Below are 25309 nucleotides of genomic sequence, written 5' to 3'. Positions count from 1 at the left end.
TATTCTCCAATTAAAGATTGGCTCCGAACCCTGTTCCTTTAACAACCAATTCAAACACCCTTCCCAGCAAACAAAGTTGTTGTGGAGTCTGCTTTGTATGCGAAGAATTACCTTTTTTTCAAATGTGAAAATTCTGAGTAAAATTGAGAGGTGTAGGTAGGATAGATTGTGAGAATCTTTTCCCCAAGGTCGACTGGTTTAAGTGAGAAGTAAGTGGTTTTGAGGCGACTGGAGGAAAATATTTATCAGAGGTAGTAGAAGTATGGAATGTACTGCCTGAGTGGGTGGTGAGGCAGGTACTGTTGCAAGCATTTCAGAAGAGTCAGGGTGAGCACTTAAAGTGCCAGGGCATAGTTACCAGTTCATGGAAAGGGAATTTTTGGGCATAAAAAGGTCTTCACAGGGTTGGTTATTCTCAGAGTTGAGCCAGGAGATTGAAATATCTAAAAAGCTGAAGTCCCATCAGACTGCCACAGAAGGCATCAAACATCATTTTAAGATCAAATATATTACCTGAACTTTGAAGTCTCCACCTCATTATAAACAAAAGTGGGCCAGGAGAGAGGGACAGATTAAAATGTTGTTTTGATTTGACTGGAAAACAACCAACCATTTACTAATCTCTTGAGAAAAAGAACTGGAAATTATATCACCCACCTTAAGAGACCAGGTAGGTATAGGGAATACTGGATGACTAAAGAAATTGAGGGTTTAGTTAAGAAAAAGAAGAAAGCATATGTAAGGTATAGACAGCATCCTTAGAAGAGTATAAAGGAAGTAGGAGTTTACTTAAGAAAGAAATCAGGAGGGCAAAAAGGGGACATGAGAAAGCTTTGGCAAATAGAATTAAGGAGAATCCAAAGAGTTTTTACAAATACATTAAGGACAAAAGGGTAACTAGGGAGAGAATGGGGCCCCTCAAAGATCAGCAAGGCAACTTTTGTGTGGAGCTGCAGAAAATGGGGGAGATACTAAATGAGTATTTTGCATCAGTATTTACTGTGGAAAAGGATATGGAAGATATAGACTGTAGGGAAATAGATGGTGCCGTCTTGCAAAATGTCCAGAGAGGAGGAAGCGCTGGATGTCTTGAAACGGGGAAAGGTGGATAAATCCCCAGGATCTGATCAGGTGTACCCGAGAACACTGTGGGAAGCTAGAGAAGTGATTGCTGGGCCTCTTGCTGAGATATTTGTATCATCGAGTCACAGATGAAGTGCTGGAAGACTGGAGGTTGGCAAACATGGTGCCACTGTTTAAGAAGGGTGGTAAGGACAAGCCAGGGAACTATAGCCCGGTGAGCCTGACCTCAGTGGTGGGCAAGTTGTTGGAGAGAATCCTGAGGGACAGGATGTACATGTATTTGGAAAGGCAAGGATTGATTAGGGATAGTCAACATGGCTTTGTGCATGGGAAATCATGTCTCTCAAACTTGATTGAGTTTTTTGAAGAAGTAACAAAGAGGATTGATGAGAGCAGAGCAGTAGATGTGATCTATATGGACTTCAGTAAGGTGTTTGACAAGGTTCCCCATGGGCGACTGATTAGCAAGGTTAGATCTCATGGAATACAGGGAGAACTAGCCATTTGGATACAGAACTGGCTCAAAGGTAGAAGACAGAGGGTGCTGGTGGAGGAGAGTTGTTTTTCAGACTGGAGGCCTATGACCAGTGGGGTGCCACAAGGATCGGTGCTGGGCGCTCTACTTTTTGTCATTTACATAAATGATTTTAACGTGACCATAAGAGGTACAGTTAGTAAATTTGCAGATGACACCAAAATTGGAGGTGTAGTGGACAGCGAAGAGGGTTACCTCTGATTACAACAGGATCTTGACCAGATGGGCCAACGGGCTGAGAAGTGGCAGATGGAGTTTAATTCAGATAAATGCGAAGTGCTGCATTTTTGGAAAGCAAATCTTAGCAGGACTTATACACTTAATGGTAAGGTCCTAGGGAGTGTTACTGAACAAAGAGACCTTGGAGTGCAGGTTCATAACTCATTGGAAGTGGAGTGGCAGGTAGATAGGATAGTGAAGGAGGATTTTGGTATGCTTTCCTTTACTGGTCAGAGTATTGAGTACAGGAGTCGGGAGGTCATGTTGCGGCTGTACAGGACATTGGTTCGGCCACTGTTGGAATATTGTGTAATTCTGGTCTCCTTCCTATCGGAAAGATGTTGTGAAACTTGAAAGGGTTCAGAAAAGATTTACAAGGATGTTGCCAGGGTTGGAGGGTTTGAGCTATAGGGAGAGGCTGAACAGGATGAGCTGTTTTCCCTGGAACGTTGGAGACTGAGGGGTGACCTTATAGAGGTTTACAAAATTGAGGGGCATGGATAGGGTAAATAGGTAAAGTCTTTTCCCTGGGGTCGGGGAGTCCAGAACTAGAGGGCATAGGTTTAGGGTGAGAGGGGAAAGATCTAAAAGAGACTTAATGGGCAACATTTTCACATAGAGGGTGCTACATGTATGGAATGAGCTGCCAGAGGAAGTGGTGGAGGCTGGTACAATTGCAACATTTAAGAGGCATTTGGATGGGTATGTGAATAGGAAGAGTTTGGAGGGGTATGGGCCGGGTGCTGGCAGGTGGGACTAGATTGGGTTGGGATATCTGGTCGGCATGGATGGGTTGGACCGAAGGGTCTGTTTCCGTGCTGTACATCTCTATGACTCTGTGACCAAGGCACACAAATAGAAAGCAGGACATAACACTAGCACTTCACCGAAGGCTCACTGATGATGTTACCTAGCATGGTGACGAAACATCTGAGAACAAGCCTGCTAGCTCAGCGAGCAAACTCACAATCTGAACAATCAACTGGCATTCAATTTGTTTTTCAGGGTCTCCGAGTCAAAAAGCGTAGAAAGAGGCACTTTGTCAGTCAACAAATAATAAATTAGACTAATCTCATTTATCTGCACTTGGTCCATAGTCTTAGCTGTTGCATTTTAAGTGCTCACTCAGATGCTTGTTAAATGTTGTGAAAGTACCCGTCTCCTCCATTCTCTCAGGCAGCATGTTCCATATTTCTACCATGCACAGGATGCAAAATAATTTCCTCAGAACTCCTCTAAAACACTGACTCTTCACCTTCAACTTTTGTCATCTGATCCTAGACACATCTGTCATGGGGAAGAGATTCTCACAATCTACCCTGGCCGTGCCTTTTGTAATTATGAGGCAGCTGGTTCTAGATTTTATATTCTATGTCTTAATCCAAGCTCCCCACCCAAATGGAAGAGAGAACCTATCTGTTCCTCACAATATCTCCAACTTCAACTTCAATCTAATTAACATCTAAATTCTAGAAGATGCAATATTCATTTGTGTGGTTTCTACTCATAATTTAACACTTGGTGCCTAGGTGTCATTCTGCACAGATGCTGCCAGACATGTTGCGTTTTTCTAGTAGTTTCTGGTTTTGTTTCAGCTCTCCAGCATCTGCACTTGCCTGTTTCGTTATATTTATGGCTTTCTGATAAAACTACATTACTGTCTGTCCAAACCCTGCTCCAGCTCCTTCTAACGTCTCCTTCCTTTTGTGGTGTCCAGACTACTCTCACTGATTTGAGATATGGTCTGACCAGGGCTTTAGAGTCATAGAGATTTACAGCACAGAAAAAGTCCCTTAAACCCATTGAGTGTGTGCTGGTCAAAAATAGCAACCTAACTATTCATAGAATTATAGACTGCAGAATCACCCTTCTGCATTAATCACCCTTTTCAGCACTTGGTCCATAGCCTCGGACGCCATGACATCTTAAGTACTTGACCATGTATGCTTTATAGGTTGAGTTTTCCCACCTTGACTACCCTCTCAAATAGTGCATTCCAAAGTGACCCCACCCTCTGGGTGAAAGAAAATCCTGAAATTCCCTCTAACCTGTTACCTTTCACCTTTAAAGTATGTCCCCTTGTTACTGACTGTTCAACTAGGGGAACTGCTATTTTCTATCTATCCTGTCTATGCCCCACAATCTTATACACCTCAATCTGGTTCCCTGTCAACCCTCTCTGCTCAAAAGAAAACAACCTAAGTTTATTCAGCCTCTCTTCATAGCTGAAACACTCCATCCTGGGTAACATTCTGGTGAATCTCCTCTACACCCCCTCCAGTGCAATCACATCCTTCCTATAGTGCAGGGACCAGAAATGTACAGAGGACTCAAGCTGAGGCCTAACCAAATATTTGTACAGCTCCACTAAGACCTCCCTGTCCTTATAATTTGTACCACGACTGACAAAGACAAGTGTCCCATATGTCATCCCAACTACGCTATTAATTTGTCCTGCCACCTTCAGGGTTCTGTGAACGAACATTCCAAGATTCCTTTGAGCTTCCTACTGTTTTGCCGTTCATCAAGTACTTTTTTGTCTTCTAACTTCTTCCAAATGCATCGCCTCACACATAATGAATTTTCATCTGCCACTGATTTTTTTCATCTGAGCGATTGCCTATATCGTCCTATAAGCTAAGCCCTTCTTCCTCACTCCAACCACCTGGCCACTCTTTTTATTATTTGCAAACTTACTGATTACTTTGACACGCATTTTCTTCTATATTGTTTACATATATCACAAACAGTGAGGGACCCAGCATTGATCCCTGTTTTATGCCAGTGGACACTGGCCTCCTGTCATTACAGCATCCATTTACTACCACCCTCTGTCTCCTGCCACTCAGCCAATTTTTGATCCAACATACCAAGCTACTTAGGATCTCGTGTGCTTTTACCCTCTTTATCAGTCTCCCATGTGGGATATTGTCAAATGCTTTGTTGAAATCCTTATTAACATAATCAACTGTACTACCCTTATCAACATACATGGTCACCTCCTTGATAAATTCAACCAAATTTGTTAGGGGCGATCTCGCTCTGACAGAGCCACGTTGACTATTCCTGATCAAACCTTGTCTCTCCAAGTGGAGATTAATTCTCTCCTTCAGACTTTTCTCCAAAATTGTCCCGACCACTGATGTTAGACTCCTCTGGTCTGTTATTGCCTGGTGAATCTCTATCATCTTTCTTGAAAAATAGAACCACATTAGCTGAGCTCCAGTCCTCTGGCACCACCGTGTGGCCAGAGAAGAACTTAAGAAAACTGGATGAGACCCTGTAATTTCCTCCCTTGTCTCCCATAGCAACTTGGGATACAGTTCATCTGGATCCTGGGGTTTGTCCATATTTAAGCCCCCAAAAACTTGCTATGTCAAACTGCTCAAGAGCCTCTCAGTCCCTCTACTTGAGTTCTGTATCTAGACCCTCCTAAATGAAGGCAGATGTGAAATTTTTCATTCAAAAATCTGCCAGTATCCCCTAGCTCCAGGCACAGATTGCGCTCTTAGCTCCTAATGGGCACTATTGTTTCCCAGATTATCCTCTTCCCTTGATGTAATTCTAACATATCTTGGGATTCTCCCCGATCTTACCTGCAGTATTTTTATACCCCTCTTTTTTTCTCCTAATTGATTTCTTAAGATCATCCTCACACTTTTGAAACACTAAGACCTGAGTTGATTTGCTTCCTTTTTATCTGCTTGAAGTTTCTCTTTCTTATCCTGCCCTGACTATTCCTCGCTATCTAGGGTTAGGTTTTGGGTCAAGGTTCTCTGGGCTTGTTGCTTGTGGAGGAAATTGTTGCATTTTTAAGAAGTTTAATGAATTTCAGTTACTTGATATGTGCACTCTGCTGCGCTGCTAAAACTGTTCAAAGACTGTTTGGCACCTTGGAGTGCGCACAAAGTGGGTTTCAGCCAGCAACAGCTTGCTGATTGGTTTGTGGAGTTGTTACCATTTGTGGATGCCAAAGGACAGTGGCCTGGCAGCAATTATCAGATTGGCTCCTGGGTTGCTGAACAGGTTGTGGTTGTGAATGATACTGACAGATGTCTTTGTACTGCAGCAAGGGCAGATTGTATGTCTTTCTTTCTTTCTGGTTAAGTATTAAACCCTGAAGAAAGCCAGGCTATTTTTCCCTTGCTGGTTGCTGTGCAGTTAGTGCACTGATCACCTATGCCTCCTGTAAAGAAGCGAAAAGTGAGTAAAGAACAGAAAATCATGGCAAGCAAAAGAGCCATCTCTGAGCACCTTGCGGACAGGGATCATGGAACTGCTTCCCCAGTACGTCTCGTGTCCATCCGTAACAAAAATGTTTTTTGTTATTGTCTGTATGTGTGTAGGGGGTGTGATGGGAGTGAAGTTAGGGTGTTTTAACTAGCAGGGTTGTATGTTGACAATTCAGTTGTTTCCCTGTGGTTCCAATCTATTTATTTGTAATACAAGTAATTAATTCTTATTCAGTACAGAAATCTGGTCCATGTCTTCTGTAACTCTGCTGCCCTTGGTTTTTTCCAAGAAGGTTGTAGAGGCAGAGGTGCCCATTATGTCCGAACTGGCTACTTTAATAATGGCTAAGTCAATAATCAGAGGACGCCTCAGGTTTATTTTATAGACAGTCGTATTATGAAAGGGGAGTGGTCTGTTCTCTTAGCTCAGGTTTGTTTTCTAGTTTGGTTTAGTTTTGAAGGTGCTAGTCAAAGACAGCTGTTGGGGAAAATGTTCCCTGACTCAACAGAGATTTTCTAGCTGATTCTCTGTATGACACCTTTCCTGTAAGAACCTGAGTTTGATTTTACTTTATTTGCCAAGGGAGTGTTTATGGGGATGTTGCTGGAAATTGGAACAGCATCCTTGAGTTGCGATAGAGTTGCTAAGATTTTCAGATAGGTTAAGTTATCCTATATTCTATTCTCTCTTGGTGTTTCATTTAGTAGTCTGTAAATAAATTCAGTTTCGTTTAAAACTGAGTGGTTTGACCAGCTACATCACTCTTGGAATATCCACGTTACACCTGCTTAAAGCAACTGGAAAAGATAGGGTCTGGGCTACTTTCTTGAAATGTTTTGAGAGGTTCCAGCCTGGTCCATAACACTTCTGTTAACCTGAGTCTATCTGACGGGCAAATTAGAAACTTTGTTTACTTTGGTAAAGTTTTTAACTTTTGTGAAAGCTCTGCGAATGGCTGGACTGATTTCCAGTGTGTTACCCCAATAACACATACAAGAATTTAAATTCAATTAATAAATCTGCAATTAACATCCGCAACAATGATGATGAAATCAGTGTATGTTAGCAAGATAAATCTGTTGTCTGTATATCAACTGCAGCATTGTGATTGGCTCTTAATTGCCCTCTAAAATGGCCGAAGCAAGGCTTATCAGATCAAGGAGCAATGAGACTTTGCCAGAGAAGCAATAGGTAGCCATTTAAGATGAGGGGGGAAAGTTCAAAGGAAATAAGAGGGGCAATTTTTTTTACACTGATAGGTAGGTTTCTGGAAAGTACTGCCAGATGTGGTGATGGAGGCCAGTATGATCGGGGCTTTTAGATAATTACATGGATATGCAAGGAATTAAGGCATATAGACCATGGGCAGGCAGAAGGGATTAGTTTATTTTGGTGTCATGTACAGCTCAACATCATGGACTGAAGGATGCATTCCTGCGCTGTTAAGTTCTAAGTTCTTTGTTTTTTGTTCTACAATATCTCATTTTATCTCTCCTGCATTTCACTTGACCTTCCATCTTTTTCTTTGTTCTTTTCTTTCATGCACCTTTATTACATCTCTAAGTATTCTATTCCATAAAAGGGTGAAATGTTCATTTTCTTTCTCTCCATAGGTACTGCAGGATCAGCTGAGTATTTCGGGGATTTTCTTTATATAATTTTCAACATCTGCAATTATTTTTATTCTTTTAAAGTTCTGCTTCATGTCCAACCCAAGAAGAGTGTCTTGACTATCGGGTTATCTGGTTGTTTTCTCCTTGCTGTGCAGAATTTAGCTTTTCTGTTTCCTGTATTACTGCCTTTTTGGCGAAAAATGTAAGATTGCAAGCACAGTGGCTGCAATTTCAAGCTTTTATTTCAGTATCCGTTCTGGGCTCGGTGACTTTTTTGCCTTGAGCATTGCTGTTCCTTTTGGTCTATCCTCCTTATCCATTTCAATTTGTCTACCACCCATTTCTTATGTTATTGTTGATGACATTCTGTTTATTAGTAAGGACAGGTACAACATACTCGTGATCTTTTCAAGCCTTTTCAGCCTTCTTTTTTTTTATTTGATTGCCCTGTTAATGGTTAGACCTTGGTGAACGTGTTAATGTTCTATTTATATTAACTACTAATATTTTCTTATATTCTCCCTTTTGTTTCTCTTCTGTTTTCCAGGTTACCTTTGTATTTGTTTGGTACTGTTATTCTGTTTGAGAATATTTGTAACAATGGCAATTTATTTGCAATGGGACCAAGTTGAATCCAGGGCATGTACATTAGTAAGGAGCACTGTAAATATTTGATGTGTAGACAGTTTTCATTTCCCATATCATTTAGTTTCTTTCATGCTGGTTCAAGTAATTCTGGCCCGTAGCAGTGTTATTGTTTCAAATAAATAACCCAGTGCGTCTGGCAGACCTGAATCTGTTCCAAGTTTAGGCTTACAGTAAATGATTCACTTCCGATTCACTTTCCAAACTCTGGATCTAGTTGTAACAGTCAATATAAAATCCTGACCCATGATGATCTGCCCCACCCACAGCTTGTCTGCTTTTAATACCCAAGCTCAACTAAACACATGGCTTTTGAAAAGTTTTTAGAAGAGGCAAGGGAAGGATTTAAAACAAGGAAATTGTATAAAGTGAGATCTGGGTGATGAAGGGGTGGCTGTAAGATGGAATGGAAGAAGAACAGGTCAGAAGAACAACATAACTTGGCAGCCAATGATGTAAGAAATAATTTAAAGATGGTCATAAATCTAAGGTGCTGAAGCAGATCTCAGTGAAGGTAGATGTAGGCTTTTCCAAATATCCTGTTTGTGCTTAGTGATTTACTATATAATTTTTAGCTTTCAGAGTTAAATTTTAACTGTAGAAAATAGGATGCATGAGAGAAGCATATAAAACTATTACATTTAAGAGGTGCGGGTCATGTTGCTTTATGAGGATTATGTTGGCAGAGTGGTAATGTCATTGCTGAAAATGTGTTGCTGGAAAAGTGCAGCAGGTCAGGCAGCATCCAAGTAGCAGGAGAATCGATGTTTCGGGCATGAGCCCTTCTTCAGGAATGAGGAAAGTGTGTCCAGCAGGCTAAGATAAAAGGTAGGGAGGAGGGACTTGGGGGAGGGGCGTATCTGGGGTGTGCAGTGAGAGAGGGACTCACTGAAATCCTTGTAGAGGGAGGAAGAGAGCTTAAGGAAGGCATCCTTGCAAGAGGATTCGCAGTTGGTTAAAATCTTCGAGGAGAAAGTGAGGACTGCAGATGCTGGAGATCGGAGCTGAAAATGTGTTGCTGGAAAAGCGCAGCAGGTCAGGCAGCTCTGATCTCCAACATCTGCAGTCCTCACTTTCTCCTCGAAGATTTTAACCTACTGCGAATCCTCTTGCAAGGATGCCTTCCTTGAAGAAGCTCTCTTCCTCCCTCTACAAGGATTTCAGTGAGTCCCTCTCTCACTGCACACCCCAGGTACGCCCCTCCCCCCAAGTCCCTCCTCCCTACCTTTACCTTAGCCTGCTGGACACGCTTTCCTCATTCCTGAAGAAGGGCTCATGCCCGAAACGTCGATTCTCCTGCTCCTTGGATGCTGCCTGACCTGCTGCGCTTTTCCAGCAACACATTTTCAGCTCTAATCTCCAGCATCTGCAGTCCTCACTTTCTCCTGGTAATGTCATTGGGCTGGTCATCCAGAGCTCCTGGGAATATGAGTCCAAATCCTACAATTGGAGATTGTCATCCCCACCATGGCGAAATCGCAGACTATCTGAGAATGCACATCTAGGACTTAAAAGGAGTAAGCCATTTAGTCCTTTTCATCTGCACTACCACTCAATAATCTGGTTGTGGTCTCATTTTCACAATTCTGTCCACTCCCCATAATTCTTGACTTCCTTGTGGATTAAAAAGTATCGAACTCAGCCTTAAATAAAGACCCAACCTGCACATCTTCTGAAGAGGATTCCACACTCCAATGACCTGTGGAGAAATAAAATCTCATCTCTGACCCCTTGTTCTTAAACTGTGTCTCCTAGTTTTAGCCTTCACAGGAAGTGGAAGCATCTTCCTGACATCAACCCTGTGAAGCCCCCACAAGATCTTTCATGTTTCAATAAGATCATCCCTCATTCTTTTAAACTCCAATGGGCATAGGTATACTTGTTCAATCTTTATTTATAAGATAGACCTTTCATCCCAGGAATGAGCTGAGTGAGCTTTCTCTAAATTGCTTCTAAAACAATTGTATCTTTTTTTTTCAAATAAGTAGACTAGAATTGTATCCAATGCTCCACATGTGGTCTCGTCAATGCCCTCTGAGCTGCAGAAAAACTTCTCTTTTGAATTTCCTTCACCTTGCAATAAACAAAAGCGTTCCGTTTGCCTTCCTAATCACTTGTACCCGCATAGACTAGGACACACTTTTGTGTTACTGAGTTCCAATTAAACACTGAACTACTCTTTGATTCTTTCTCTCAAAATGGAGTTTATGTTTACCCATCTTGTGCTATATCTACCCAGTTCTTGCTGACTTAATCTGTCTACATTCCTATGCGCGCACACTTTCTTCTGTCGGCAACTTACTTTCGCATGTATCTTGGTGTCATTGGCAAATTCAGCTACTGCATATTTGGGCACTCTTTTTGTTAGTTAATGGTATAGATTGTAGATCAGCACTGATCCCTGTGGCACTTTGTAAGTGACAGCTAGTAAACCCAAAAAAGGCCCATTTATCCCAACTCCCAGCTGCCTTTTAGTTACAATTCTTTATCCATGCTAATATACTACCATGCACCATGCTGCCTACTGTAGCAACCTTTGATTTGGGACCTTATCAAATGCTTTTCTGGAAACTAAATCCCAGTTCCCACCCACTCACCCTGAATGTTATTTTGTTTAAAAACAGCAATTCCAATAGAAGGTTTAAAAGTGACCAAAGGGGCAACATTTTCATGCAGAGGGTGGTGCATGTACGGAATGAACGTCCAGAGGAAGTGATGAAGGCTAGTACAATTAAAATGTACCTGGATGCGTATATGAATAGGAATGATTTAGAGGGATGTGGGCCAAATGCCGGCAAGTGGGACCAGATTAGGTTAGGATATCTGGTTAGCTTGGACGAGTTGGACTAAAGGTTCTGTTTCTGTGCTGTACATCTCTATGACTCTGTAAGCAGTTTCCTTTTCATAAAGCCATGATGCTTCTACTTGGATGCATTGTGATTATCTAAGTATCCTTCAATAATCTTTTAATGGATTCTAGCATCTTTCCTATAACTGATGTTAGACTAACTAGCTTATAATTTCCTACTTTCTGTCTCCCTCTTTTCTTGAATTAGTGCAAGTCAATCCTGATGAGCTCTGCTAAATGTAAGACACTTCCTTTCCAATTGAGATATTTTGCAGCATAATACAGTTTAAAGGTTGAACAGAATACCAATTACACAGAGCTCTGAGAATGAGATGTGAGAACTGTGTGTGTGTGTGTGTGTGTGTGTGAGTGAGAGAGTGTGTGAGTGGCAGGGAGGTGAGCTGCTTCGGTTGTTGACTTATCGAGTGAAAAACGCATACTTTTTTTCACTGGCTTCTCCAGGCTGCCAGGATTGTCTGATCAGGTCAAGTCCACTGTTGTAAAAAAACATGGGAGGGCAACAAGGGACCATGCAATTGTTAACACTTGGTAGGAACTCTATGGCAGATATTGTGGTGTCAGAGCTCTTCATGCCACTGCGGGTCAATATTTAAAAATCTCAACTATGTATTCAAATCCCTCTGGGACCTCATCTATCTCCAACTCTGATTTCCTCCACTACTCCTCAAGGTCTCTGACCATCTCAAAATCTGGCTTTATAGAATCTCTACAGCATGGAAGCAGGTCATTCATTCTTTTGAGTTCATAAGACCTTCCGAAGGGCATTCCACCCGGACCCATCCCCCGTCCATATCCCTATAACTCTGCATTTCCTATGGCTAATCCACGCATCTTTGGACTGTGGGAGGAAACCGGAGTACCCAGAGGAAACCCACGGAGACGGGCAGAATGTGCAAACTCCACACAGAAAGTCGCCCAAGGCTGGAATCAAACCCAGGTTCCTGGCATTGTGAGGCAGCAGTGCTAACCACTGAGCCACCGTGCTGCTGGCTTCTTGAACATTACAATTTTAATAACTCCATTGTTGGCCATGCTGTCAGCTGCCTCAGGCCGAAGTGCTGGTATTCCATTCCTAAATTCTCTGTCTCTCTATCTCCCTTTTCCTCAAGTTGCTCCTTAAAATCTTTCACCAAATTTTGTTCATCTGGCCTAATACTCCTTTCATGGGATATATCAAATTTTGTTCTGTAACACTCCTGGGAAACACCTTGGAGCTTTTAGTTTGTCAAGTTGCTATATAAATGCAACACTGTGTCAGTAGTATAGTAGATTGGAATTTAAGACTCTAATTAGGATTTAGTCATGTATTTCTGTAAAATTTTATAGGACACGCTCATGTTGGAAGATTTAGTTCTCATGAGACATGATGGCCATGTTTTGAATCTGGCATTTGACTTCTAAATGTAGAGGAACAGTCAGAGGCTCTAGAGACTGATGCACAGGATGTGTATCACTGCAGTTTGGAATGACCTCCATCATACAGAGTCTCCCCCGACTGACTAAACATTGTCTGTCTGGCTCACCCCTGCTAGCCAGTACCTCAGCGTTGACCATGCAGTCTCTTGTTAGTGTGGGCTAGGAATCAGGCAGCCTGAAGAAGGGCTTATGCCTGAAACGTCGATTCTCCTGCTCCTCGGATGATGCCTGATCTGCTGCGCTTTTCCAGCACCACACTTTTCAACTCTGGTCTCCAGCATCTGCAGTCCTCACTTTCTCCTAGCAGTATTTTATTTAAGACCTCTATGTCAATAGGACTAAAACTCCAGCTGAACAATCTCTACCATACGTCCTTGCGTTACTTTCTGCAAACTGGCATTAATCATCTGGAATCTTGTGCCTGTATAAAAACTTGCATATGTTTAAAAGGATGCATTTCTTCATTCCTTATTTTAGATACATTATGGAATGCTTGAAGTATAATGGAATTTTCCTGGTGCTACGAATTAGTGGCAGCAGGTGCAAAGTCAGAAAATAGTGTATTGGTCTGGCTGTCATGTCTGATCTTGTTGGAGGCGGAGGCTGACTGACACTGGTGGAAAGCTCTTTAGATTCAATTAAACCTAAATTGCTGATGGTACTGAGATCTTCCTAAGAGCAGGCAAGTACCCTGACCCAACATGTCCAGCAATCATTAGGGAAGCGAGGGGGCAGATAGGCTGAGGGCTGTTGATTACCTCCTTTTAAATCCCTGCTGCCCAGAGCTATAGGTATCAAAGCCTTGAGCACAGGCCATCTCTCTGAGCAGTTTCCCTCCACAACAATGGCTTAGCAGCTGTGACCATGCTTGTGTTTTTTATATAGTCCTTCAGAGGGTGCTGCCATCTTGAGACCAATACTGTGAGATTACTGAGGCTCAACAAGCAGTTGAGAAAGTCAACACATGCTGCTTTTTTAGGAAACATCAATCAGAATATTTTGCAGCTTGGTACTTGTTGTATGATGAATCTTTCCTCTCACTGTTGTAGGAGAAATGTGTACTGTTGGTCGCGATAAGGTAGATTTGCTGCCATACTCCTTTTTAAATTAGGATCTACAGCATCTGCGTTGTCTCATGTGGTGGAAAAAAACCTTTAGGGAGTCTCGCAAGAAGGTGCTCTTGCATAAACAAATCTTGTTTAAGACATGAAAACAGCTAGGTACAAGTTACCTTATAGGAACATACAAGCAGGAGTAGGCCATTCAGCCCTTTGAGCCTTTCCACCATTTCATGAGATCTATGGCCGAACTCCATATACCAGCCTTTGGTCCAAATCCCTTTAATACCCTTGCTTAACAAAAAAAATTCTATCTCAGATTTAAAATTAACAACTGATCTAGCATCACCTGTTATTTGTGAAAGAGAGCGCCAAACCTCTCCCATCCTTTGTGTGTAAAAGTGCTTCCCAACATCTCTCCTGAATGGTCTAGCCCTCATTCTCAGACTGTATCCCCTAGTTCTAGAATCTCCAAACAGTGGAAATAGCTTTTCTTTCTTTACTCTCTGTTTTCCTGTTAATTTTCTAATTTGTATAATTTCTCCTCAACGTAATCCCTGAAGCCCAGATATCATTGTACTCCCTCCAAGGTTGCTATAGATTTCCTTGGTATTATGGACATTGTAACGAAGATATGCGAAGGGCGGTCAATGGTAGATGTATCTCCTTTGAGATCCAGAGCTGTGCCCTGGTTCAATTCTATAAGACTATATTGGGCAGTGCTTAATGCATTCTTCGGCATTAATGCTTTCAAAACCCAACACCTAAATCTACAATGCCCACCTGTCCAGATGGGTATGCAGATCCTTTGGACCATTCGCTTTCTTAGCTTGCTTAATTGTATGGGGCTTGTGGTGTCCGTTTCTTGAGGAAGATCAGGCCCAACAGCTAGATTCCAAAGCTGAAGCTGACAGCAGGATTTAGAGGTAACCGAGGTAAATTCAGACCAAGCAGCTGGTGCCTTTGAAAAGAGCAGCAGACTGTTGAAAAAGGAAGGAGGGTAAAGACTGTTTTTGGAGCCTGCGGGTGAAGCATTCAAGGATTGAACTGCAGATTAAGATAATTTCTGAGAGCGTTTTTTGGGGGATTTAATTCGGAGGGTGCCTGAGTAGAAACGCCAGCTAGGATTTAGATGTTGTTATGGAGCATGGCTGTTTCCGGGTGCACCTCATTACCTCTGATCTATATGTTGCTTATTCCATGTAATGTGAAGTTGAATCATGCTTCCAGTCAGTAGTTGGATACAGCTTGCTTGAAAGGAAATGTGGTTGAATGTAAAGGGAGTTTATTCAAGGAGTATTGGAGTTGGGAGGTCATGTTGCAGCTGTTCAGGACATTGTTAGGCCAGCTTTGAATATTGTGTGCAGTTCTGGAAGGATTTCGTGAAACTTGAGAGGGTTCAGAAAAGATTGACAAGGATGTTGCCAGAGTTGGAAGGTTTGAGCGATAGGGAGAGGCTGAATGGGCTGGGGCTGTTTCCCTTGGAGTATCGAAGGCTGAGGGATGATCTTTTAGAGGTTTATAAAATCATGAGGGGTATGGATGAGGCAAATGGACAGGTCTTTTCCCTGGATTGGAGGAGTCCAGAACTAAATGGCATAGGTTTGGGATAAGCATTTAATAGGGACTTAAGAGGCAACTTTTTCATGCAGAGGGTGGTATGTGTATGGAATGAGCTGCCAGAGGAAGTGTGGACGTTGGTACAATTACAACATTCAAAAGGCATCTGGATGGGTATATGAATAGGAAGGGTTTGGAGGGATATGGGCCAATGCTGGCAAATGGGACCAGATTCACTTAAGATATCTAATCAGCGTGGACGAGTAGGACTGAAGGGTCTGCTTCCGAGCTGTGCATCTCTATGACTCTGTGAACCCCCCTGATTTTGACTGAAATAAAATGAACTGAAATCTGATTTGAATGATGTTTCAGGGTTGTTGCTTTTGAGTTTCTGAAAGGGGAAGCAGGATCTCAGTATTCCCATTCTAACTCCATGTAAGGCAATTAAACCAGGTAGGCTAGCAACATTTCAAAGACTTTGACTCAAATGTCAAAATGCATTCTTGTTCCTTTCCATGGACCTCATGATTGTAAGGGAATCTGCAAGCTTACCAAATGCAATTTGCAGTTGATGTGTCAAAATTATCCCTATAGTGGAGAAAAATTCCAAACTTCATTTGTTATCACTAAGTCCTTAGGGAAATGATTCCATGTCTTTATTTATTGCCTAACCCAATTGTATATATGTTCCAACCCACTGGAAATTACATTTCAACCAGCTCCAGTCTTGCTGCACTTTTTGTGGAACTACATGTTTTTAAATCACAGGCAATAGAGAGGGAGAGGTCAACAGCATAGAATAAAGCTGTTCAGCCCATCGAGTCAAAAAAAGCCCACCTAACTACCCTAATCCCATTTTCCAGCACTTGTATAGCTTGGCATTGAAACTCTTTTCATATTTCATTTTACAGTGAATTATGATCCTAAAATCTTGGTGAGGGTTCTGAGATAATAAATAAAACCAGATTTAACTTCTTATATTACAGAACTGATGGGATAGACAGAAGTTCTGTGAATTTTATACATGTATTTTTAATAATTTTATAATTTAATTTATAAAAATGTAATCTTTTAATGGCATTTCACGATGCAAAAGATTTACAGTGCTGTCATTAGCTTTACGCGAAAGAGCACAGCAGGCAATTTCTCTACAGCCACCAAACCGATGAATGATTAGATTAGATTACTTACAGTGTGGAAACAAGCCCTTTGGCCCAACAAGTCCACACTGACCCTCCGAAGAGCAACCCACCCAGACCCGTTCCTCTACATTTACCCCTTCACCTAACACTACGTGCAATTTCGCATGGCCAATTCACCTGACCTGCACATTTTTGGACTGTAGGAGGAAACCGGAGCACCCAGAGGGAACCCACACAGACACGGGGAGAACGTGCAAACTCCACACAGACAGTTACCTGAGGTGGGAACTTAACCTGGGCCTTTGGCGCTGTGAGGCAGCAGTGCTAACCACTGTGCCTCCATGCCGCCCACGGTGAATGAGTGGATATGTTTTTTGTGATAAATATTGTCTATATTCAGATTCTTATTTGAATAACCTCTCCTGAGGTATTGATCAGCTGTTGTCAGGTTTCTCATTGCTTATGTAATATTGATAACATTTAGCATATGGAAATAGATTCTCACCTAGAATGGAGGAAGACTAGCTCAGTTACAGGAGCAAGTTTTAAGTTGTGTTGTAAGGGCAGAGAGAAATTTTAAGTGGAGAATTGCAGAACTTGGTGTCCACAAAGCTGCAGTCCTGGCTGCCAACACGGTGAATGAATAGGGGCAAGTGGCTAGAACTGGTGAACCAGAGGGAATGCTGACAGTGGAGGAGTGTCAAATCCATGCTGAATTTAATCACGAAGATGAGATATTTAAATGTAATTATTGGGGAAGGGGAAGCCATTGTAGGTTTGTGCGCACAGAGGTAATTGGTGAATGGGGTTTGATTCAAGTTAGGATATGGCAGTAGAGAATGTGGAGAGTGGAAGATGAGAGATTGGTCAGGAGAACATTTGAATAGTTGAGTCTGGAGGTAAGAAACGCACGGATGGGAGTTTCTGCAGCAGATGAGCTCCAGCATGGCTCACTGGGAAGTGATCAGACAGGGATCATTAAGAAAGAAGGACATATTGGCTGATTCTTTTTTTGATATCTTATCTCCTTACCTTGGAGGTACTGTTGAATTGTAGTGTCTTGTTATAGTCATTTTTTAATTCCAGGGATGAGGATGTCGCTGGTTAGACGAGCATGTATTGTCCATCCCTCGTGTTTGAGAAGGTGGTAGTGAGCTTCATGAACCGCTGCTGTTTATTTGATGTAGGTAGACCCAGAGTGTTAGACGGAGTGTTTCAGGATTTTGATCCAGTGACACTGAAGTAAGACGATATATTTCCATGTCAATTTGTTGAGTACTTTGAGGGAAACTTACAAGTGGTGTTCCTGTGTATCTGCTGCTCTTCTAGATGGTAATGGTCACTGGTTTTGAAGGTACTGTCTGAGGAGTCTTGGTGAGATTTTACAGTGCATTTTGTACATGAGACACACCACTGACACTTAGTGGTGGAAGGAGTGAAGGTTTCTAGATGTGATGTTAATCAAGCTGTGTGCTACTTTCTTTCAGATGGTATTGAGCTTGAGTATTGGTGGAGGTCCACTCACTCAGTATTTCATTACACTCCTGACTTGTGCTTTGCAGATGATGAACAGACTTTCAGTAGGACTGAGAGGCTGTGACTTGACTAGTCTAAGAGACAGGTCTTCCAATTTTGGCTCTTATACCCATATGTTAGTAAGGAAGACTTTGCAAGGCTGTTTGCTGTTTCTCGGAAATCTGGTTTCATTCCTTTGAAACAGCTGAGAGGTGTGCCAGGCCATCTTAGAGTGCATTTAAGAATCAACCTTGCGGTGGGTCTGGACTCGCATGTAGGTCAGACCAGGTAAGGTTGTTAGATTTCTTTTCCAAAGGGATATTAGTGAAACTGCATGGGTTTTTATAACTGGTTAACAATAGTATGGTCTCATTAGATTGGATAAGACTGATTGATTGTTCAGTTTCCTCAATCCTCTGTTGTGGGATTTGAACCTGGATTCCCAGAGTGTGATTAGAATGACAAGTCGAGTGACAATACCTCTGCTTCATCTCACTCTAGGATACCTGTGGAGTTGCTGTTGGAATTACTGCCAAGCATTTGCTGAACAGAATTGTTGGAATCGAGCTGAAAGCAGAGGTGCCTCTCCATATGTGTATTTGGACTGATGTGTTCTCACTTTCTGTTGAATTTTGATTTGAGAGTACGGTTCCACTCCACGCAATGTGAACTAATAAACTGACCTTAACTACTCCACATTCCTGAGAAAGGATTTCTTGCCAAAGGAGAATTTTGTTTGGGGAAATAAAACAACAAAAGTGTATGAGCTTGTGAGGCACTGAATGCAAGACACAATTTGAGAGCCCAAATCCTGAAACAGTTCTGGACAGTTTCTGTTATCATCTAAAGGAAAATTTATTTGTACTCCAAAACTTGCAATGAATAATTCTGTAACCGTTTTAAAAGTTTTATAGTTAAAATGGAATTCTCAAAACATTGTTAGCTAAAACCCTCAGCAACTTGCCTATGTGAAGAAAATAAATTGACAGTTGTGATGCTTGTTAATAATCTCAGGAGAAAGGAGTTGAGTTCTCCCTAAAACTGCTGAAAGAGGAATTTATCGATGTCACAGCTCATTAGGAAGTCTTTGATCATGCTCTCACCTGGTAATTTCTCTAGTATTTCTGTCCTGAACACTGCTGCTAGTCACCTTGAGAGGCATTACATGAACATTTTCATGTTTTCCATTCGATTGTGACTTACAATGTTTTTTTTGTATGAACTGACATCCTATATGCAAGTTTTATTACCTCATGTCTTGAATTAGTCACACAGCATGGCCTACTAGTCCTGGAAACATTTTTGTAAATCACCTTTGCACTCTTTCCTATAACAGGGTGACTAAAACTGTACACAATACTCCAATTGCAGCCTCGCCAACGACTTCTACAATTGTAACATGACAACCCAACTCCTATACTCAGTGCCTCGACCAATGAAGACCAGCAGGCTAACTGTCTTGACCACCCTGTCTACCTGTGACGCCGCTTTCAACAAACTGTGCTTGTATTTGTAGGTCCCTCTGTTGCACAATTCTCCTCAGGACCTTACCATTTACTGTAGAAGTCCGACCTTGGTTTGGCTTTCCCAAGTGCAACACTTCATGCTTATCTGTATTGAGTTGCATTTGCTAGTCCTCAGCCCACATCCCCTTCTGATCAAGCCCCTCTAATTTTTGATAACCTTCCTTACTATTTCATTTTTTATCATCTGCAAATTTAACTAATGATGCCTTGTACATTCACATCCAGATCATTCATGTAAATAACAAATAACAAAGCTCCCAGCACTGACCCATGTGGCACGAGTCACAGGCATGTAATCTGAGAAACAATCTTCAACCATCACCTCTCCTTCCTATCATCGAGCCAATTAGCTAGCTCCCATACAACTTAACCTTCATGACTAGCCTGCTGTGCGGGACCTTGTCAAAGGCTTTACTAAAGTCCATATCGACAACATCCACTGCCCTACCCTCATCTACCCTGTTGGTTATCTATTCAAATAACTCTAAAGGATTGCCAGACATGACTTCCTGCACACACATCCATGCTGACTTTCCCTATTCAGACCTTGACTATCTAAGTGTTGGTTGATCCTGTCCCTCCCACCACTTGCCTCCCTCTGCTATCAGGCTCACTGTCCTGTAGATTCCTTGCTTTCTGTGCTACCTTTCTTAAACAATGGGACAGCGTCAGCCACTCTCCATTCTTCTGGAACTTCACCAATGGCTAAAGCTGAAGCAAAAATCTCTCCAAGGGCCTCTGCAGTTTCTTGTCTAGCTTTCCACAACGTCTGAGGATGGACTTGATTAAACCCAGGGGATTCATCCATCTTAATTTGCTTTAAGGCTTAATCTAGTCCCATTTGCCAGAATTTATCCCATATTTCTCTCAAGTCTTATAATTCTTGAATTTATTCAGACGCCTTTTAAATGTTGTAATTGTACCAACCTCTGCCAGCTTATTCCATACACACACCACCTTCTGCGTAAAAAGTTGCTTCTTGGGTCCCTTTTATATCTTTTTCCCCCTTCACCCGAAACCTATGCCCTCTAGTTCTGGACTTCCCCACCCCAGAAAAAGACCTTGTCTATTTACCCTATCCATGCCCTCAGCCTTCGACACTTCAGAGAAAATAGCCCTTGCCTATTCACCCTCTCCCTTAGCTCAAATTCTCCAACATTCTTGTAAATCTTTTCTGAACTCTTTCAAGTTTCATAACATCCTTCCAATTGCACACAATATTCCAAAAGTGGCCTGACCAATGTCCTGTACAACTCCAACATGACCTCCCAATTCCTACTCTGTGCTCTGACCAATAAAGGAAACGCTGCCTTCACTATCCTATCTATCTGCAACTCCACTTTCAAGGAGCTATGAACCTGCATCCAAGATCTTTGTTCAGCAACACTCCTCAGGACCTTACCTTTTAAGTTATTAGTCTTGTCCTGATTCACCTTTCCAAAATGCAGCACCTCACATTTATCTAAATTAAACTCCATCTGCCACTCCTCAGCCTGCTGGCCCATCTGATCAAGATCTGTTGTCCTCTGAGATAACCACCTTCGCTGTCCACTCCACCTCCAATTTTGGTGTCATCTGCAAACTTGCGAAATTATACTTATGTTCAGATTCAAATCATTTCTGTAAATGAAGAAAAGCAGTGGACCCAGCACGGATCCTTGTGGCACACCACTGGTCACAGGCCTCCGGTTTGAAAGGGAACTCTCTGCCACCACCCTCTGTCTTCTACTTTCGAGCCCGGTGGGAGTTTTTCTAGTATTCAGTGTGATCTAACCTTAATAACTAGTCTACCATGAGGATCCTTTTCAAACGCCTTACAGAAGTCTACATAGATCACATCCACTACTCTGTCCTCATCAATCCTCTTTTTGTTACTACTTCCAAAAAGAAACTCAGTCAAGTTTGTGAGACATGATTTCCCACGCACAAAGCCATGTTGACTATCCCTAATAATGCCTTGCCTTTTCAAATACATGTAAATTCTGTCCCTCAGGATTCCTTCCAACATTTTGTCCAACACCGATGTCAGGCTCACTGGTTTATCCCTGGCTTTTCCTTACCACCTTTTTTAAATAGTGGGACTACATTAGCCAACCTCCAGTCTTCTGGCACGTCAACTGTGACTATTAATGAAACAAATATCTCAGGAAGGGGCCCAGCAGTCACTTCTCTATCTTCCCACAGAGTTCTAGGGTACACTTGATCAGGTTTTGAGGATTTATCCACCTTTGTGGTTTAAGACTTCCAGCACCTCCACCTCTTTTTGAGGTGTCGCCATCTATTTCCCTACATTCTATGTCTTCCATATCCTTCTCCACAATAAATATTGATACAAAATACTAATTTAGCATCTCCCCCATCTCCTGCGGATGAGCCACCACAAATTGTTACAACACAGTGCAAGCTCTCCTGCTTAATTTAAAACCAGCAACTCAGAAAAGATATATTCCATGCAGTAATCTGTGAAAATTTGACAGGCAAGAACTAGTTGAAGTAAGAATTAACAACTTTATTTCTTAAAGTATAACAGAAAATAATTGACAACTATTTACAACTCCTTCCTCTAGCCTATCTTTTACCTTCCCTTCTATAATACTAGTTTGATAAAACTCCCAATTAAGATTTACAAAACAACACTTCTCATCTCAAAACCAGGCTGCTTTCAGTTTTCTCTGAATTCCTGTGTTGTTGTTCTTGGGAAGTCTGCTTCACAGGTTATTGATCGGTTTAAGGTACCTTTTGAGAGAACTATTTTTTTGGGCAGTGTGCAGATATTGTTGGTTTGGCAGATCTCCTTCCAACTGTTAAATTTTCCCCAGTCTTATACCCCAAAGTATTGGATTGTGTCATTGACTTTTAAGATAGTCTATATACTCAATTCAAACTTGATTGGAATTTGGTATTTTTCAGGGTGTAATTTAAACTGATTGGCCTAATTCGAATCAGTTTTGTCATTTCCAGGCAGCCAGTAGCTGGAGCACATTACATTGTGTCTTATTGAGAATCCTTGGTGCTGTCACTGCTAGCTTTTACTCTCTTAAATGTACACTACACCCACATCTTCACAACACCTCCCCACTTAAAAAATTAACCATTATAATGAAAAGATGGCTTCATTTTTTTCTCTACTTTTTAAACACATTACCCTAACATACAGAGAACGGGAATATAGGTTCACCTTAATCTTCTTTTCATATACCTGTGTGTGTATTAACATTTAAAAAAAAAATACAAATCTCATCTAAACTTTCAGTTAAATCCGCGATAATGCATCTGTGATTGCAATCTTTCGATCTGCAACATGTATGATTTTTAAATTAAAAATCTATAACGTAAGGCTCCAACAAAATAGTCTCATATTCTTGTCTTTAAGTTGTTCCATGAATGTAAGTAGATTGTGGTCAGTGTACACAACTGTCTCTGACACATTGGTCCTGTAAGGCCAGTACCAAACGCAATAGTTCCTTTTCGATTGTGGAGTATTTCCTCTGGTGGATGTTGATCTTCTTCGAAAAGTAACCAACTGGCTGTTCAATCCCATCCTCACCTTCCTGTAGGAGGACAGCTCCAACTCCAATGTCACTGGCATCAATGGCGACTTTAAAAGGTTTCAAAAAATTTGGTGTCGCAAAAACTGGTTTGGTGCTTTATATCGATTTTTGAATGGGCGAATGCATCCTGGCATGATTCTGTCCATCAAAACTTTGTGCTGTTCTTCAGCAAGTTAGTTAACAATGCCACTACACTGCTAAAGTTTGAAACAAACTTCCGATAGAATCCGCTAAGTCCAAAGAATTGAAGTACCTCTTTCTTCAAGGTTGGTCATGAAAGTTCCTTGATGGCCTTCGTCTTTGTGTCAATCCTCCATAACCGATGTTATGTCCTAAGAACATCACCTCTGCTGTCGTGAATTCCATTTTATTTGAGTTTATCACCAGTTCTGCTACTCATTGTTCAAAGATCTCTGCCAGCTATACCATGTGATCTTTCCAGGAGTTACTAAAGATCACTACATTGTCCAAATAGACTGCACAGTTTGTTAACCCAGCCACAACTCTGTTCATGAGTCTTTGGAATGTGGCGGGTGCATTCTTCATTCCAAAGGGCATCACTTTAAACTGATATAATCCATTTGGGGTTATAAATGCAGAAATTTCTTTCGCCGTCTCTGATAACGGTACCTGCTAGTAACCGCTCATTAAGTCCAACTTGGTGATGTAACTGGCTTGTCCGACTTTCTCAATATAGTCCTTCAATCTAGGAATTGGATATGAGTCTGATTTTGTAACGGCGTTGACCTTCCGATAATCCATGCAGAATCGTTGAGTCCCGTCCAATTTGGGAACTAAGACAATTGGCGAACTCCACTCACTCTGGCTTGGTTCAATGATGTTGAGCATGGCCTCCACCTCCATCTGGACCTGTCTGGCTTTGAAAGGATTAAGCTGATAGGGGTGTTGTTTTATCCAAGCAGTATTCCCTACGTCTGCTTCATGTAGAAGAGCATTAGTCCTCCTCATCTGATTCTTACAGACTGCACTAACAATCTTTCAACTGTGTTCTGTACTCCTGAGACAGATAACTTGCTAAGCTATCTCACTCCTCAAGAACATTTTTTAATCTATTTTGAGGCATAGCAAAATCCACGTCATCTGGATTCGATTCCTCACTCTGCAGGGCAGTAACTAACATCTGTTACTCAGCTCTTTCTCTCTCATATAATACGGTTTCACCATATTCACATGACATACCCGAAGCCCTTTTTTTTCATCTGGCATCTTTACGAGATAGTTCACTTGACTCCACTTTCTCTCAATTTGATAGGGGCCACTAAACCTGGCTTTGAGAGGATCTCCTATCAGTGGTAACAGTACTAACACATCATCCCCTCGTGAAAATGTCTGAGTCTCCGAGTTTTTATCTGCCACCTGCTTCATTCTACACTGTGCCCCATTTAGGTGCTGTTTAGTGAACTCAACTACTCAATTTCATCGCTCCCTCACCTCCGCTATGTAATCGAAGTGTGAGATCTCTGACTTTGGTCCTTTCAAAGGGCCTCTCACTTCATGCCTGAATATTATCTCAAAGAGAGTGAACTGAGTAGATTAGTTTGGAGCATCTCTAATGGCAGACAAAATGAATGGGTTCCCTTTAACCCAGTCATTCATGTAATCCTGACAATATGCTCTCAATATGGTCTTCAAGGTCTGATGCCACCTTCCTCAAGCTCCCTGGGATTCAGGATGATACACACTGGATTTAAAGTACTGTATACCTAAGCAATCCGTAACCACCTTAAACAGCCTTGCAGTAAAATTTGACCCTTGTTCTGATTGAGTCTCTCTGGGGAGCCCATACCGTGTGAAGAAAGCTACTAACTCCTCAACTACCCTTTTTGCCTTGATATTCTGTAATGGAATTGCCTCCGGAAATCTGGGAGACACATCCATTATAGTTAACAAGTACTGGTTCCCACTTTTAGTTCTCAGGACGGGACCTACACAATCAATTATAACCTGTGTGAAAGGTTCTTCAAATGCAGGAATTGGCAACAGAGATGTTGGTTTTATTACCCGCCTGTGGCTTACCTACCATTTGGTATGTATGACTGTATGGTAAAGGTTAACCATGTCCTTGTGCATTCCAGTCCAATAAAAATGTTTTTGTACCTTAGCCTGAGTCTTTCGTAACCCTAGGTGACCACCTACAGGTAGTTCATGTGCTACCTGTAATACTTACTGTCTGTATGCTATTGGCAACACAATCTGGTGCACTTCGGGCCATTTCTCCTCTGCACTAACCTGCTGTGGTCTCCATTTCCGCCTTAGAATTCTGTCTTTCAGTTAACATCCCTCCAGAAAGAGCAGGAGGAGAAGGGCAAGAAGTTATAATTTT

The 25309-nt window shown here is 41.8% G+C and overlaps 1 protein-coding gene across 15 annotated transcripts in view; it reads left to right on the top strand.

Moving 5' to 3' along the window:
* Positions 1 to 25309, top strand: part of exd3 (exonuclease 3'-5' domain containing 3) — a 395662-nt gene that overhangs the window by 6864 nt on the left and 363489 nt on the right. For 8 of the 15 annotated variants that reach the window (XM_072566224.1, XM_072566221.1, XM_072566228.1 and 5 more), the window contains one exon: positions 18390 to 18467. The exons of the other annotated variants lie outside the window; for them this stretch is intronic. The gene's annotated coding sequence lies outside the window, so the exon portion shown is untranslated. The remainder of the gene's footprint in view (positions 1 to 18389; positions 18468 to 25309) is intronic. 15 annotated transcript variants of the gene reach the window in all.

This window comes from Chiloscyllium punctatum, chromosome 49 (genome assembly GCF_047496795.1).
Source record: "Chiloscyllium punctatum isolate Juve2018m chromosome 49, sChiPun1.3, whole genome shotgun sequence".
In the NCBI taxonomy this organism is placed as follows: Eukaryota; Metazoa; Chordata; class Chondrichthyes; order Orectolobiformes; family Hemiscylliidae; genus Chiloscyllium; species Chiloscyllium punctatum.
Note: the sequence above shows the minus strand (reverse complement) of the source record. Positions and strands in the feature narration are given on the sequence as shown.